Genomic DNA, 6,304 nt, shown 5'->3' with positions numbered 1-6,304 from the left:
GCAAGCTTGACACAATTATATAAACATAATCACACTTGCACATTTACAGAATATATTCAATAAAAATAATATAATTTTATGTAATTTAGAATTTCCTGAAGAAGCTGGCCTGCTTCTTAAGGTGGACATAAATTTAATTTACTTCATTTCAGCTCTGCAGACATCTCCTGAGTGCTCACCTGCACCTGAACTGCGGTAGGCATGCGTGCAAATTCTAGCCCTCAAGGGGCTCCCTCCCTCCTGAAGACAGAAGACAGTTAAACAGCGACATGACAATGTGGTATTTACTCTAACAGAGGAGAGCACAGGCTGTTCTGGGAGTTGTGAAAGAGTATTCCTAATTGAGAAGGAGACATTTGTCAGACTTCAAAGAGCAGAGAACGTGACATTAGAACTTAATCTTCAAGGGCAGGTGAAAACTGAGGGTCACAACAGAAAGGGAGAGATTTCAAGGCTAAGAAAAGCATATGTGAAGACACAGACACCCTGAAGAGTATGTTTGGAAGTGGCAACTCACTAGGGATGACTTTAGACCTCTAAAATTTATGGCTGGGACAGGCCACCATGATGTGAAGTTCTGGGAGGCTTCACGGAGGCAATTTGGACTTAACAATGACTAGGAGGAGGCCAAAAGTGAGACGAGAAAGCATTTGAGATGGGAAAGGCCTGTAAGTAGAGACATGTTTCTCAGAGCTTTTGTTGCCCTGTCACATGTTGAAAATACATGTTTCTGTAGGTTGTGAGCCCTGTCTCTCCTCCTACCACCACCACAGTCTGTTGATGAGACAAAGGTTGACTTACTGCTTACTACTTGTAGTGCATGTAGGCTGTGTATTGCAAGGGAAGAAGCAAGGTCAGAATTTATTGAGAACTGTCCTTTGGTATAAGGGCAACCACTTCCGAGTGGACATCTGATTAGAGCCTGTTTAGGATCATGATACAAAAGTCTAGGATTGGTGGAAACAGCAGGGTAAGGATTTTAAGATAAGATTCATGCCCTGCTGAGATACAAAGAGTCTGAGAGTACAGATTCTTGAAGCTTCCCTTTACAGAACTGATACTCGTTTGGGAAGTTTCTGCAATGGAAAATCAGAACACCTATCTGGACAAGATACTCTGAGGAAAGGAAAGTGATGCTAATTTAGTGACAAAGAAAAGTCACGGAAGTGGAGTTGATGAGGTCTAGTTGCCATTTCCATGTCCCATGATTTGGTCTCTCATTTAACATCTTGAACTATCTAAATGGATGGAGCTGCTCATAGATAGAGTGGACCAGTGAGGGCCCTAGTGAGCCTAGGCCTTGACCCGGCCGATCTGGAGGCAGGAGAGATACACTGCCTGACACACATGTAAGCGTTCTGTGGCCTTCCTCAGAAGTCCCCAGCCATTGTAGCACCAGGGACTCCTGGAAGAAATTTGTTTTCATGGATGGGTGTGTGATGGTGGTTTTAGGAATCTTCTCTTTTTCACATAAGTTCTTCAGTGACTGATCTTTCTTTCCTTCCTTCCTTCCTTCCTTCCTTCCTTCCTTCCTTCCTTCCTTCCTTCCTTCCTTCTTTCTTTCTTTCTTTCTTTCTTTCTTTCTTTCTTTCTTTCTTTCTTTCTTTCTTTCTGCCCAGGTTAGATTTTTGGCTTATCAAAACTGTGATTGAAACAAGAGCACAGTGTGGAAAACAGGTGTGGATGGAAGTGGTAAATGAAATAACAAGCAGACAAAACAGCCCAAAATAAGTATTAGATTCTGACTTAAAGCCTGCCACAAGATACAGTTTAATCGTCACCTGTCATTTACTGATAGTCAGAGTCATTCACTGCTAGGATTTTCATGATTCTGCCAGTAACTGACTTATTGTCCCTGGCCATCGAACCTGCCTGCCAACATGCGTCTGTGTTTGCAGGTGTTGGCCGCAGTGCTGGAGCCACTGCCCCAGCCTCACCTCAGATCACCAGACGCTGGGTTCTCATGAGGAGTGAACAAGGTCAGGGCCTCACTGAGATGTGCGGTTCTCAGGCTGGTTCATGCTTCTCTGAGGACCTAATGCAGGCTGAGTTCTGGGGAGACGCTAGGGCTGGGCGGAGGGAGCTTTGTTTCCTTGCGTACCATTCTGTGCCTGCTGCGGGGCTGTGTTCCTAGCAGGGCACAGTGGCCTAAGTGGTCAGCTGACTCGTTTAGTTTCTGTGTCTTAAAGAAAGAGATAAATATAAGAAACTTTGCAAGAGCATCGTCTGAAGAAACATGACATTAGAATTAGCCACAACATCTATCGGCAGGAAAACGGAAACTGTGGCATTTTAAAATACAGTAGGACATTGTATAATGATGAAATCATTACAACTACAAGTACCATTATGTGGTCCATAAACATGATTTTGAAGGAAAAAAGCAAGTTACCAAAGAATATATGCAGTATTCTAAACTTTATACACACAAAATGCTTTTATATGTTAGACCTGAGTCGTAAGACAGGAAAAACACTGTGAGAGACACAGGAGAGGCAAACTGGAGCATGCTGCCTCTGACAGGAAGTGTGGCACAGGGACTTCTGTATGACAGCAGTGGTAATATAAAACTAGGTGGCAGGTCTGTCCATTCAGCCCATATTTTATTTTTATACCTTTTGTTTGTTGGCGTGTTTGTTTTTCTTTGAGACAGGGTCTCACTATGCCGCTCAGGCTGGTGTTGAACTCTTTATATGATTAGGTTGGCCTCAAACGTTCAGGGATGCCCTTGTCTTCGCCTCCTGAGTTCTGGGACTACATGCATATGCCACCATGCCTGGCTTATTTTTATGCCTTGTGTATACTTTAAATATTTTCTAATAGTTTTTCAAGCATGTAAAACAATTTTAAAAATCACTAAGTCTTGAACACCTGATTGACTCTTTTATGTAGTTAGTACAGGGTCCCCCGAGTCTCCCTACACAGATTGGACTTGGAGTGATCCTCCTGTTTTCAGCCTTCCACGCGCTGAGATTACAGGTGCGCGCCACCATGCCCAGTCTTAATTGCCATCTCAGCACACCTTAGGGGTGGGACCAGCACGCCGGGGATTGAACCCCAGTCGCTCTGCCTGCTTAATCAGGTGCTCTACCCCACTGACCTATCTGACCAGCCCGCTGAGTGACTTTTAAAGCTCAGCAAAGCCGGCTGTGTTTGCCCATCTGGAGAAAAATGCCATAAATCTAAAAGCCCTTGTGGTGGTCAAATGTGTGCATATACATGTACATCTGTGTGTGTGATAGTTATGAGGTGTGGCCAAAACGTATTGTAAATGTTTAAATTAAAATTTATATTGCAATACAACACTCCTTGCCAGTGATCCCCTTCTCTACTGCTGAGTGCCATCCAGGGGAAAGGCAGGCTTGCGGAAGCCTCGTGGAAGCCTCACGGAGTGTCCGTGCCTGCTGTGCTCGGCAGATCCGGTGCTGTGCGACCTCGGGCTTTTCCCGAAGGCAGCATGATCTTGAAAGGTGAACTTCTGGGATGATGCAGGGCATCGAGGCAGCCATGCTAGTGCAGTGACAAGCACCCGCGAGGAGGACTTCCAGAGCCGCCTCACAGAGGGACGAGGACCGCGGCACGAGGGTGCGCCAGGTGATGAGTGCTTTCAGGGGAAGTGAGGCATCTGTGTGCTATGAGCACACCTCGTAACTTTATTATTTTTATTTTTATTATTATTTTTTTCAATGAGACAGTTTCAAAGCTGATTAATAGGACATATTCAATAATTAAAACACTGTACAATGTTATCTTCTTAGTGGTTATCCATAGTATAAGAAGCAGACAGTATATCCTGTCCAAATACTATTAGTACAAATCTTTCTTCTCATTGAATTAAGCAAAAGTAGCTGTATATCTATCCTGATTATTCTGTACATACAAATACAAATTGGTCCTTCCTTTGTATCACCTTTTTTTGTTTAGTCCTGTCAGAGATGGGTATTCCATTGGCATCTAAATACTATAGGTGTGTGAATTCAGCAAAACAATCCAACACAGTCCATCAGACCACAATGGTAGTGGGCTATCTGCAGAAGTTGTGGACTAGAGCCTTTCACAGCTCAGCATATTAATATGGCTTTACTTTATATACCTTGCTTTTATACTTTTCTGTTGGATGGTTAAGACCAAGATAAAGCAGGACATAGAACAAGAAATGTAACTTTTGTACCTGATAAGGTCAGTCAAATACCCTCAGGATTTACCCTGAAACCCTGTACCACTGTTTGCAGATCCTTTGTCAGTGTCAGCCATGTGGATGAGTCACGGCCATTGCTTGACCAATTTGCTCTCTGTGAAAGCCTGAGAGAATGTTTCTTCTCTCCATTTGACTGTCCCCAGGCACACTATATACATCATTGATTACATTCCTCTGTGACTCCATAATCTCCTTGATCAGAAAATTTGGGGCACAACCGAGTTACATGATGTTACAGTACAGGTTCTCCTATGTCCCGAGTCCTCACTGACCTTGACAGGTTAGGGCCAAAATGTTGGCTGACCTTGCAGCCCTTCTTTTTCTCTGATTTTTGATCTGCAAACTTAGGTTGTTAACCCTCCAGAAGAGAAGCTTATTATTACCCTACAACACATGCAGTTGGGTTTACCCTAACTATCTGTCTAAATATCAAACATCTGAGGCATAACGTGGAACAGGTATCTTCCATCAAGTATTGATGGGTTGAACTTTAAGTCCTTACAGAATATAAAGAAAAAAAATTAAAAAAAAATAGGGCTGGAGTCTTTGCGGAAACCGCTGAGGATGCAGGGGACTTGGTAGTCATGAAATAGGTTTATGGAGAACAGAGCAGAGAGGCAGGAAGGAAGCGAGTGGGAGAGCTCCCAGCATACTGAAGGGGAGCGGCCTGCTGGAATTCCACCTGTGTGGTGCATGAGGATCAGGCTGTGCGTGGGAAGGTAGGATTAGCTGCTGCAAAGCTGCCAGAGAATTGACATCTGGGGAGCGCTTGTGCTTCCTGGCTACCACCTGGCCCCGGCGCCTCCCTCTCGCCTGCCGCAGAATGCAAGTAAGTAGTGTGACTGAAGATGCTACTTCCCTGGAAGGAGTCACGGGAGATGTTGCTTTGCAAGTGACGAGACGTCAGAGCGGCTCAGGACTCAAGGCTGAGACAAAAGCGAGCTCTGCGAGGACCGAAGCTTGCTGAGAAGGGCGGCAGGTGGGAAGGTTCCTGGGATCTGCTCAGAGGCTCTGCGTAAATGTTCGGCATAAAGCAGGCACTTTGGTTGACCTGAATTCCAATATAACACCTGATCACTTGGAGCAGAGTAGAAAACTACCAAGCAATGGCCTCGTGTTACTTGTTTACGAAGTGGGAGCGCTCTGAGGGTGCGCTGGAGATATGGAGTCTGCACAATCACATCTCAGAAGCATACTAGCTGGCAGATCGCACGGCCTTGCTGTGACAGGCAGTGAGGTAGCTCGATCTGAGAAAAAAACATCTTGTGGATGTGGAGCCAAAAAACCTCAAGCTGTAAAGTCAATATGAATGGTGGCAGCAGTTTCTCTTCAAAGTTAGGTTTTATTAGTAATCAGAATAGGAGGCCTCACTGGGTAATGCATGAATCTTTCCAAATGCTGTTAATTGTCACCAAAGGATGCCAACTTTATTCTACTCTAGCTCATATTGTTACCCTAATACACATGAAAGAATTGCCATAACAGTTATGATTAGTACAATAGTTTAAAGCTCCATACACACAAATGAAATGTTATCTTTTCAGATAGCTTGCAGATGTAGCTTCTTGTATGTACTGGACTTTGTAGGATAGATATAAACCAAAAAATGCAATAAGAAGGCAGAGAGAAGAGAGACAGAGATACAAGAACAGAGACACTATATCAAAATTTGAATTTGATAATATGAATAATATTACTTCATTTGGTATTATTTTTGTAACCATAGCAAATATTCATTGCAATAGGAGGGACGCAATGTTAGGAGACAGCGGTGAGACTGATTATTGCATGTCCATGTGGTAATGCTGGTGTCACCCAAAGACTTTGATTAGGAAGTAGATTTTTTTTTTAAATTTGGCATTCACATATAAATCTCAAGAAGAGCTGTGGATTTTTTTTCCCATAATTTTATTGATAAACAAATAGCAGTGAGACGGTTTCAAATCAGATTGGTAGGACAGTTTCAATAATTAACACATTGCATACATTCTTCCTAGTGATTAATTGCTGTGCAAGATGCGGACATGATATCCTATTTACAAACACCATTAGAACAAATCCCTCTATTCATTAAGAGAATGTAACTATATATCTATTCTAACCACT

The sequence above is a fragment of the Octodon degus genome, unplaced genomic scaffold, assembly GCF_000260255.1.
Source record: "Octodon degus isolate 3935 unplaced genomic scaffold, OctDeg1.0 scaffold00084, whole genome shotgun sequence".
Lineage (NCBI taxonomy): Eukaryota > Metazoa > Chordata > Mammalia > Rodentia > Octodontidae > Octodon > Octodon degus.
Note: the sequence above shows the minus strand (reverse complement) of the source record.